Consider the following 11,825-nt stretch of genomic DNA (forward strand, 5'->3'; position numbering starts at 1 on the left):
AAATTAAATTCACCGACCTAGTTAGCTTCGTTCCCGGAGTCTTCACCGACAGCCGAAGTCACGCCGCGGCCGTCATGCCCGCTGCCCCGCCGGGGCGCAGGAGGGGCCCCGGCGCAGCCCGCGCCGCCGCCGGACCGTGCTGGCCGCGGCCCCGCCTCGTCCCGGCGGCGCGGCTCGCCCGCCCGCCCTTACCTCAGCACAGCACACCGCACCGCACGGGCCGCCCGCCCTCACCTCAGCACACCGCACCGCACCGCCCGCTCTTACCTCAGCACACCGCACGGCGCGGCGCGGCGGCGGCCCGTAACCCCCCTCACGCACAAGGTGCCGGGGCAGTGGGGGAACTCGAGAACGCGGCGTCCGAGCCCCCCTCACAGCGCAGGGACGGGGTGGCGCTTCCCCTTGCGGACCTCAATTCCTCACAGGCAGCAGGTCGCTGAGGAAAATAAAGTTTACGCCTTCCGCGCGGTCCCAGCCGGTGAGGCGGGACGCGTGTGAAGCCGGGGCCGCGCAGAGGCGGCACCCGCGGGCGGCCGGGCCGCGCCCAGCAGGTGCGTGCCCCGTGCCTCAGCAGCCGCCGCCACTGCGAGCTGGCAGCCCGCCCCCGGCCCCCTCACCCCCTGGGGCCGCCCCGAGCCTGCCCGCCCCCGGCCCCCTCACCGCCCCGAGCCCCCTCGGGCCGCCCGCAGCAGCCAGGCCGTAGTGCCTCCCTCAGAGGCCGGGACAGCCACATGCCATCCCGCCTCCCTTCCGCAAAGCGCACAAGTCCAAAGTGCCTCGGCTGAAGTTCCCCCCTGCTCGCACCTTGCCCCGGGCGCTGTGACACTGACACCGCCGCTGTGACACTGCCACTGCAGGAGTTTGTCCAGGAGAAATTCAGGGAGAAGGGGGAGTGAATATTTAAAGTTTTCCTCGTCTGACAGCCTAATGCATTACGATAATTATAGAAGGAAACTTAATGACAGGTTTTTGTGTTTGGTTTTTTTTAATGCAGAGTGGGACTATTTTACCTAGAGAACCTTCAGGGAACAATCAGTGCTGTCTGGAGCCACACAAACGTTTGTTAAGAATTTAATTAACATTCAGCATAAGTATTCCGGTTAGTGGTTTTAACAGTGGAGGCTGTACAAAACAACCAATTATTAATGGAAAAGGTGACATAAACCAGAAGCATAGTGTGCTTTCTGGCTATTACACCTATTCATTTTAAGTCTCAAGGATCTCTGCATTTTCACAAAATTATAAACATGAATGTTGTGAATTATTATTAACACAAACATGCCTACTTGTCAGCAGAAAGACAAAGATTAGTGTTCTAAAAAAAAAAAAACCAAACTGATTCAGATACACTTCTTTTAAATGGCACATTAAGCAGTGCTATGCAGTTTGGTTTTGACGATTTGTTGACATAGATAATTATTTCCCATTATTGGAAAAGCTACACATTTCCGTGAACAACCTGGATGCAAAGACTATTTTCATCTCCTCTTTACTATACTACTCTTCTGTAGCTAATGACGTTTTAATATCAGCTATATAGAGACTGTTATCACAAAGATTTTGTTTAACTTAAAAATCCCAAGCCTAAAGAAATTGACAGTGAAAATTAATAACTAGAACTAATTTTGAATCCCAACCTTTAATTGTTAAAATGAGTTCTTCAGGTATCAAATTCATGAAGACCGGGTCTGAAGTTGCAGAAGTGAAACCATCCCCAGGCTATACAGCACAGTTCTAAAATGAAGAACGAATACACCACAGCAACCTGTCCTTCTCCAAAAAGCTATACCTTACATAGCTCAGGAGACACCTTCACATGGAAGTCAGAAGTCCAGTTACTAAGATTAAAAAAAAAGCCCCTTTCCTGCAGGTTTGTTTGTTCTAACACATAGCTATGGGCCCAGTTACACACTTCCCAGTCTGGATCACGCCCACAGTAGAACATGCACCAAGAGTACCTTGATTCTAAGAGCAGTTGTGGCTTAACCCCAGCTGGCAACTAAGCACCGCTTGCTCACCTCTCCACAGTGGGATGGGCGGGGAAGAGAATTAGAAGATAAAAGTGAGAAAACTCATGGGTTGAGGTAAGAACAGCTTAATAATAGAAATAAAATAATGATGATTATTATAGTAATAAATTGTCATGAAAAGGAAAATAACAAAGAGACAGAAATAAAACCCAAGGAAGGGAAGTGATGCAAAGGAAAATGATTGCTCACCACCAACTGACCAGTGCCAGCCAGACCCTGAGCAGTGGCCCCCAGCCAACTTCCCCCCAGTTTATTGCCGAGCGTGATGTCATATAGCATGGAATAACCCTTGGGTTGGTTTGGATCACTTGTCCCAGCTGTGTCCCCTCCCAGCTCCCAGTGCACCCCAGCCTACTCACTGGTGGGGTGCGGTGAGGAGCAGAAAAGGCCTTGATGCTGTGTAAGCACTGCTCAGCAATAACGAAATCATCCCCATGTTTCCAGCACTGTTTTCAGCACAAATCCAAAACACAACACTACAGCAGCTACTATAAAGAAAATTACCTCTACCCCTACGCCAACCAGCACGTGCCAGGTGTCACCAAAGATATGGCAAGAAACCCAACCAAAGAAACCTGGAAAAAATACTAAAGCAAACAGCAAAAACAGATATTATAGATTTTCTATAACCCCACATTAGATAAAGAATCTACTTAGTTTGCCATAAAGATAACAGTGTTGGTGGTAGCATTAGGAGCAGGAAGCATAATAGGGAGCAAGGAAACTAAAATTACTATACCCACAGTAGGAAGAACAGTGAAAGTGATTAATACATGAAAACGAGTTATATAAAATTAGCACATGCAATCACAAGACCCAGGTACTGGTACTTTAACCAAATCTGTTTAGCAGTAATACAGTAAGAGTTAAAGAACACACACCCCTCAAACCAGGGTGTGACAATACCCGATTTCTAAAACAGACAAGACTTTAGAACAAATCAGGGGTGGGAGGGTTAATCAGTTGGGAAGTAAACCCCAAGGAGAAAGAATTATGAACTATTTAAAGCAAAGTACAATACTGGTACTGAGTCAGATGGTTATAAACCTGCCATAAAAACATTTAGGCCTGTTATTAAAATCTGAGTCTTGGCCAACAGAAGACTTATTTCTGGAAAAATCTTCTGATGGGAATAACAGAACAAAAAAGAAACTGTTTTAAGTGAAGGTTTAGTAAGTTTATGAAAAGAATGATTATACAGGTTTGTGCGTCTAATAAAAAGAAAACTCAGTAATCGAGACAGACTATTCTAGCCTCATGTTTCTTTGCTACCAATGACTTGAATGACTCCCCATTTTACCCAGATTTCAGACCACTTAATACCACTTCCCTTTCCACACAAGCAGATTTCAATTGTTATACTACTTGACAGCCAATTCTCTCTCCCTCTCTGTCTTGAATATACCTTGGATCCCACTGCTGCTTGACACGAAGCTATGCTTTGTCTCCCACTTCCTCAATTCCACAGCTGTTTTCAAGGCTTTCATGGTATCCCCTCTCATGGGTTATTTTCTCTTAATGAGATTAATTCATTCAAATCTCTCAAAGAGCTTGTTCTGCTATAATGCATGTATCCATTACCTGCTGGTTCTCTTTTTTAATAGTGGATTAAAAAATAATCATCACATTTTACTCTGCAAGTAGTAGAGTAAGTGACATTCTGACCCTTTTGCACTTCAGCATTTGTCTTTGTGAATAAACAGCTCCTTGAGAAAAGTCTCGACACATATGCAAAGCAATACCACATATTTAACAGGAGCTTCCAATTAAAAAACCCAGAAATTTCATCAAGGAACTTAAAGTGAGGACTGAGCCCTGCTGGAAAAGATGCACCTTTAATCTTGTGCTTCTCCTTTTTCTTGGAAAAGGCACCAAGAGTTTAGAAGCAGCATACCAGAGACTGATAAGCCCCAGGTATGTACAACTGAGGAGTTTTTACCATGTTTTTCCAGCAATATTATTTTAAAATAAATGCAGAGCTGGTATCTCTGCTTCATAAGGTATGAAGAAAAATATTTTTATTTATTACCAGAAGCTCTTCTCAGTAAACAGACTTGAACTTGACATCATACTGTCTTTCCTATCATGTAAATAGCTCTACCACAGCTGTATAAAGAAACCTACTGATTGGCTTTAATTTATTTATTGACTTTCCGTAATTCATGATCCATTTCCTCAAAGTAGCATCAGCCAATTTCACTCCTTACTAAAATAACCACCATCTCTAATTGATAAATGCTATTTTAAAAATATTTCTGTATTCTAATACGACAGTTTGGAAAATCAGGCTACATAAGATTTGCGTCTGATGTTAGGAAGCTGTTAGAAGTTTTTGTATCCCAGACTTGCAACAGAGGAAGCAAAAGCTGTCACAAGCTGTCGTCTGCCACGTATCTGCTAGGTGAGATCCAAAGAAGGCCCATGACAAAATAATACCCAAAGTACTCCAACCAAAGGTCTGTGTAGTACTATTTAGAGGGAAGAAATATCTCACTGTTTACATGGAACCCTGTTTACACATCCCATAAGGATGTTTGCTTTTTTCCTCCCAACAGCTGCCTGTGTTGACTCAGGCTGGATTTGCGCATCGCCCTAACCCTCAGATCCTTCCTGCAGAACTCTTGTTGGTGCAGTGGATTATTTCTCATTTAATTGCTTTGCATTTGTCTTTATTGAATTACAGCCTATTTATTTCAGAACAGTTTTCAAAATCACTTTAAATTCTAATCTTGTTCTCTAAACTGCAACTGTTGCTAGCAATTTTGTTATCCAGAGATTTAACAGAAGATGCACTTTTCAACTATTCAAGGATTTAATGAAAATATCAAACAGTTTTAGACTTCAGGTGTACCCCAGAATGATCACCCCACACATGGCCTTTCAATTTGTGACTTGTTGACTGCCCTTTTTTTTGAAAAGGTCCTTTCTGTCCAACTAAACACTTTACAGTCATTTAATGTAGACTAGACTTCCCTAACTTGCTTAGGAGAAAGTCACATGAGAGAACCAAAAACATCACTGATGATAATATGTTATGATGTTATAAGTTTTCCCTATCTATAGGAATACACCTCTCTACCAAAAATGCTTTGTCACCCTGAGGGACCCTTTTGGTTCTATCTGTTCTGTTCTCTGTCTTTTGGATTTACTCCTATGTGCTCATGTTATTCTTCTACAACTCCTCTTCAATAACTTAACTTAGCTTTCAATTCCAACTAAAGTTTCACATTTACTGTGAGGGCGGCGAGGCGCTGGCCCAGGCTGCCCGGAGCAGCTGTGGGTGCCCCATCCCTGGCAGGGCTCAAGGCCAGGCTGGACGGGGCTGGGAGCAGCCTGGGCTGGGGGGAGGGGTCCCTGCCCATGGTGGGGGGTGGGACTGGGTGGTCTTGGAGGTCCCTGCCAACCCAACCCAATCTGGGATTCTGTGATTATTGAGGAAAATATTATTTGCTCCTCTACTAATTTCCCTGCCTTTAATTCACATTGAAGCAGGTGCTTTCCTGCCTTTCATGTATATTTTTCTCAAGAAAATGCCAGCTTCTTCTGGACAACTCCTCTTTTTTTACTTATTTTCCATTTGATATTCACTTTGAGTTTATTGCAGTTTTCTTTCTTACATACTTTCATCTCCATTCTGCAGTTTTCTCACATCTTCACATTTTCAAATTCCTCTTTCTCAGTCGGGGCTGGGGGGGGGGACGGGGACGACGACAGAAAGAAAAAAAAATATAGAAGAGTCTTCTCTCAAGATGTTAACCAGCTCTGGTTAAAAAGGTCCTCATCCACCTGACTTCGTTAACAATATAAAATAAACACTTACCTTGATCCTGGCTTTCAGCAAAAATCATATGCATCCTTGTGATAAAGACTTCATTCCTTTTCATGCCTTGAGACCTCTTTGAACAAGTCCTTCCTTTCATGTTCGAATTATCTCACAAAATTTACGTTTGGCCAGTGCAGTTATTTTGACTCAATACAAAGATTTTTCAGTTTTTCCCATACTTTATTCAGTACTATACAGACATCCAGGATGTTAAGCAAACTGACCCATGATCTTCCTTCTTTTGCTTGTGTAACTGTATCTTGAACGAGTTTCCTCGCTTTTGCACCTTTTCCATGTTGCATAAGTTTATACTTAACATTGGGTTTATGACACTGGCCCCTGCCAGTCTGGAATCAAGGGAACCCGCTCCAGTTTAGCAGGCCTGTGACCAAAGACAGTGCTCTCCAGGCACAGCACAGCAGCCCCTCTTCTCAGGGTCTCACCCTTTGGGGAATGTTTTTTGGAGAGCGTCTTTTTGTAAATACTAACAACAAGGAAATTTATTTTAAGACTCCACATTTCACCTCAGACTTTCCCTTGAAGCATTATAAAAACAACAAAGGCCCAGAAGCCTTTCAAAGAGTTACCCACTGAAGAACAACAAAATGCTATAAAATACTAAGTCCAGAGTGGTTTTGCAAAGCAGGTGAGAAGACTTCAGCGACCGACCTACAGGCATGCTTTGAAACTGACTGTGAGCAAGAAATATGTAACTGTAGAAGAAGTTTCTCTGAGAGAACAAAAGTAATGTTATTTAGCCTTGAAGGTTTATTTATTTATTTTAAAAATGCAACATTAAAACAATTCTTTCCCTTCCACCAGTCATGCTGGATACAGTCATATAGCCACTGTGTTGGCAGACAGTGATAGCACCCTGACCTCTTACAAATAAAAATGTCTATCATCTCCTGCACAGCTTTACATCCATATAGATATCTATCGAGGTGCTATTCTTGCTGCCAGGTAGTACTGCAACCACATCTCTTCTAGACTTGTAGAAAGACCTGCAAAATTCCTGCTAAAGAGCAAGTCAGTCCCCAAAAATCAAGTTATTTTCCTCCTGTTGTGAAGAAAAAAAACACTACAGCTCTTTGCCCCAACAGGGACAGGCTTAGTGACAGGTCTAAACAGAAGTACTTCTCTGAGGTTTCCAGTTCTGAATAAAGACACAGAAATCCGAAGCATGCTAACCTTAGCAACTTGGTACAAACTGAGCAATTATGCATCTGAAAGCTCAAAAAAGTGTTAGAAATTCAGCTTCAGTTCTACCAGGTTAAATTTGTCATTTTTGAGCACAGCTGCGCTCCTTATGGGTGTTTTGCATGGGTTTCAACATTTTTCTGGGGGTTTTGTTTTTTTCCTTTCTAATCCATCCAATTTGATTCATGCCAGGTCAACCAGTTTATATTTAAACAGGTGAAAGAGTCTAACTTTCTAACGGAACTGCTACAGAAAAATCAAGTACTGTTATTCTATATAAAAACAAATCACATGTATGTATCAGAAGTTTTTCTAAATAATTTAATGACCACCAGAAGTGAAAAGTCTGTTTTCATTACAAAGTTAATGCAAGGATGAACCCTGCCTCCACAACGGGATGTTTTCAGTAATCCGTTTTTGCTGCTACAAGAATGTTTTGCGCTTAATCTCTCTGCACCTCTTCACCAGCATCAAAACTTAGTCAGTCAACCAAAAGCTTGCTACTGTGTTAGACTACCACAAAATTAAACTTTACTTTTTGTGCACCCACAGAAATGCTCTCTGCAATCCGCATTGCAACTTTAAAATAGCAGAGGTGGAGACTAAACATTTTCTGTGCAAAAAGTATGTTCTTTCCTCTGAAATTTTCATGTTTCCCACAGCTGTACACAAATTACAGTTCTGCACTTTGACCAATACAATAAATTGGCATCAAATACCCCAACAAACTAAACTTCTAGTTGCAGAATCAAAAAAATAAGAGTCATCCTATAACCAGAACAAAGAACAACTGAAAAGACATTAAAACTTACGGGATATACCATTATCAAATACAACCAGGTAATTACATGTATGTTCCTCCTTTGCTGGAAATCCCTAGCAGCTGCATGATCAGATTTCCTCTCCACACTGATGCAAGAGTAACTATATTCATTTAATAATGATAATCCAAGAGACACACCCTTCTAGTTTAGAGCAGGATAATTCCTCCCTATTATTCAGAAGTCTCCTGTTGATTCATTTCATTATAGGACAAAAAGCGTTGCTTTGGACTGGAGAAACAATTGTGGCGCTCTGAGCACACACATTTACTCCCCAGGACAGAATCATTCATCATTAGGCATCTAAACCTCATTGACAGTGATTCGCCTTGGAGGCATATAGGAATGAATCACATCTGTTAACAGCAGAGACGCTAGCGGCAAAACAGGGATCTTAAAAGGTTGACTCACTCCCAGACATTTTAGACAGTTGTCAAGAGAAACTTTTGAACAAGGTGTAGTTTGAATATATCTTCTCTTTTTTAAAGATCTGTAAAACTTTTATCTTTGTCTCACACGATGGCAGGGTAAGACCAGTTTGTGAACAGTGGAACAGCTGAACCCTCCTGAGACTGTAGAGCAGTTATCACTGACTGCCCTGGTAACACACTATTAAGATGCCCACTGGGAAAAAAAGAAATAAGATTCCAAATCCATATCTTTATATGAATATTTAAATTTGTCTCTACCTCTGACACACTGGACAAGCACCTATAAGCAAGTAGCTCTTCCTACTGTGAGAAACAAATCCAGGTGAAATTACTAGCAAATAGTTAAAAAGTTCTGTCTTTAGGGTTAAATTTATATTAATGAAAGCCCTGCCTCACTCTGCAGAACTGTATTAACCTTTTCTCCAAGGAACTTCATGTTTTAGCTACTTTCCCAATGCGCTACGAGAGGATGCTCCCTGTCCCAAAAAGCATGCAGGAAAAACAGAAGGATACTAAGAGACAGATGATAATCTTATAAAATAATAGGCTAATATTCAACAAAATTTTGCTTTAGAACTATTCGGCTTTTCACTGTCACTCCCCTAGCGTGAGTATTTCCCACCGTGGCTGAAGGATGTCAGTGTCCCAAGATGGATGAGGCAGTCTGTACTGGCTAATGCCAGGCTAAAGAAAGAAGCGTTTCCTCAGGATACGTATGCTTAGCTGCATATTCTACACGCTCAGAAATGTGTACATGCAAATACTCCATTCTTAAAATAAAGAAAAAATTGAGAAAGACCTAAATATATGTAAATTGTGATATAAACTACTATTGCCATCTTAAAATGGAAGGTTTTGAGGCAAGAAAATAGTTACAGAGAATGAAGTAATTCAGTGAGTCAGAAATTACACAAAGCTGATAAGACTCTGAGGATAACAGAGGCTTTGAAAATTATTCATGAGAGAAGTGTAAAAAGTTTGATTCATGTGCGACAAACTGCCCACTTCTGCATCATGCTTTTTTCCCCACACATTAATAATTCAAGTTGATAGACACATCAGGTTTCTAATCTTTATGTTTTCTTGTGCTTTTAAGCATCTGTGTTACTTCCATGAAGCGCCTCTGAGTTTACCAAATAAGTCTGTCTGATGCATCTATACAAACAATACTAAAAATACAAACAGCAGGCATTTTTGCAGGAAAAATGTGTCATCTTCTGGACTCATCAGCGACAAACTTGTTCACAAATTGATGAGTACTGATAACCTCCCCATGGGAATTTGTGCAAAGACAGAACCAGGCTCTTCAGCATGATGCATGGTCAGAAGACAAGGACAGCAGGCATGAATTGAAATGAGAGCGTTCAGGAATGATAGAAATAACTTTTTTTCCCCATGAGGAGAGTCCAGCAGTGGAACAGGAAGAGCAGACTCTGTCCTTGGAGGTTTTCAAGACCAGAATGGATAAAAGCCTGAGCCACCTGGCCTCATCTCACAGCTGGCTCTGCCCAAGCAGAAGGTTGTTTTAGAGAGATCCTGAGGTCCCTTCTGACCTTAAATACCCAGTGATACCATCATCCTGTGGGAGCTGTATCTCATCATCAAGAGAAATTAATGACAACTTAGTCCATACATCCTTTTTAAAAGTAATTGGGAAAGCAATTAAAAACACTAAATATTTCTCCCTTATGAAGGCATTCCTGCATCCATACACATGCAGAGATGCATTTGATGTTCTGTGTTATCCTGAAGAAAGGTTTTTCCTAAGGCAGCCAAGCTCACAAGATTTAAGTTGAGTTTGTAGCTGTGATTGCTCACTGGCACAACAGCCTGGGCATAACCCAGGTGGTCTTGTAAACGCTGGAGAACAAGTCACTGGGGCACTGCAAGCTGAGCCTTCCACCTCAGCCCCAGGAGAACAGGTCTGGGGGGGTCCTGTAGTGTAAATGTGCATTCTGTCCTGCTGGCCATATGGACTTGTTAGCCAAGGCCTCCACTACTTGCCCTGTGTTTGTGTAGATTTGATTAGTTTGATCATAAGTGAGTCACTGGAACAGGTCTCAGACCATCAGGTATTCATTGGTAATACTGGCTATTCTTCTCATCTTTTGTTAAAGTATTATCTCCTCTGGGCAAGTGATTTCCCTTGGACACATTCATTCGTTGCCCATCACAGTGAGTCCAGCTCTCAGCTTATCAGCAATACCAAAACAGAGTTTTTAACTAACAGCTTAAGAAAGATGACCACTGACGGTAAGACAGACGTAAGCTGCATTTATGTCATAACTGCAGATGCACTGTTGTTGCACAGGAACATTGATTTTTCTATGGGCTAGGTCAGATTACAGATACCACGCATACAATTTTTCTCCTTGCTATAGCCAGGAATCTAACCAGACAGCACACTGCACTGTACCTTGCTCTGTTCCCATGTGGAGAAGCGCCTCAGTCTTCCTCCATCCCATTGCAAGTTGCATAAAAGCCTTTCCCTCTCTGCCCTGGCCAAGTGAGTTGCACCCAGATTCTCCAGTTTTCTGTTTGCTACTGCCCACTGTTCCCACGTGACCATCTTATAACATTTTTGAGCCCCCTTTCCTAGCTTCAAGCTAGTTCTTGCATTTATAAACAGGCTTTCCACCCATTTGCTCCTCCCTCTTGGCTTTCAGTCTCTCCAGTCCTTTGTTAGGACTTTTCCTTCAGCCTGCCCTGGGGCTCACGTCCACTTGGCAGCCATGCTGAAAAGCTTATCTAGGAGGCTTGTTTCCTTCACACCTCCTTCCCCAAATCCCATCCTTCCCAGAAGACAGGAACCCTGCAGGACATACCCCACACGTTTAAAGCCTGAAGCATGCCAAAACCCCTTTGAGAACTTCAGAGCTGGCAGATGCAGTTGTATCCCAGCATCTTTGCAAGAACTTGCTAAGCTTATGATGTTCCCAAATGCTTCTGAGAATGATTTCTTAGGGGTTGGACTAGATAATCTCCAGAGGTCCCTTCCCACCCTGACCATTCTGTGATTCCTCCTGGCAATCAGCCTTATATGCACCAATGGTCTAGTCACAAAAACCTCCCCATCCAACACAAAATACATAATACCAAGAGGTTAAACAGCAAGGACCCACTCTCCTCTTTTAGGCAAAGAACTAATGTGAGTTTATGCTAGCAAGCACAGTGAGGTTTTCAAAATGGAAAAGATGAGCACAAAAACATCAGTCCTTGATATTTCTAAGATCTGTCTCTTCATTTATGCAAATCTGTAATTCCTTTATAATCAGGTAATATATATTTTAAATAATATGCAGCTATTACAGCTATTATACATTATAATTATATACCTAATATATAATACACAGTATATACATTATACTTAATATGTATAAAAATAATACACAATGTCAATTTGAGAGAGCAGAGCTGAGACCTCAGGGGACAGTGAGCCCCGATGGCAGCCCTGGCTGTGGCCAGCACAGGGCCAGCAGGGGCACAGAGTCGCACCGCATCGAGTGGGAGGAAGGAGGAG

The 11,825-nt window shown here is 42.4% G+C and overlaps 1 protein-coding gene across 2 annotated transcripts in view; it reads right to left on the minus strand.

Annotated features, from left to right (window-relative positions):
- Positions 1 to 720, minus strand: part of LEPR (leptin receptor) — a 43,738-nt gene extending 43,018 nt beyond the window's left edge. Inside the window, exons 1-2 of one of the 2 annotated variants that reach the window (XM_037403668.1) lie at positions 661 to 720; positions 268 to 436 (exon numbers count right to left, since the gene is read on the minus strand). The gene's annotated coding sequence lies outside the window, so the exon portion shown is untranslated. Of the gene's footprint in view, positions 1 to 17; positions 245 to 267; positions 437 to 660 lie in introns of those variants that run through there. The other variant, XM_037403669.1, reaches the window with a different exon arrangement.
- Positions 721 to 11,825: the final 11,105 nt, after the last annotated feature.

This window comes from Falco rusticolus, chromosome 11 (genome assembly GCF_015220075.1).
Source record: "Falco rusticolus isolate bFalRus1 chromosome 11, bFalRus1.pri, whole genome shotgun sequence".
NCBI lineage: Eukaryota > Metazoa > Chordata > Aves > Falconiformes > Falconidae > Falco > Falco rusticolus.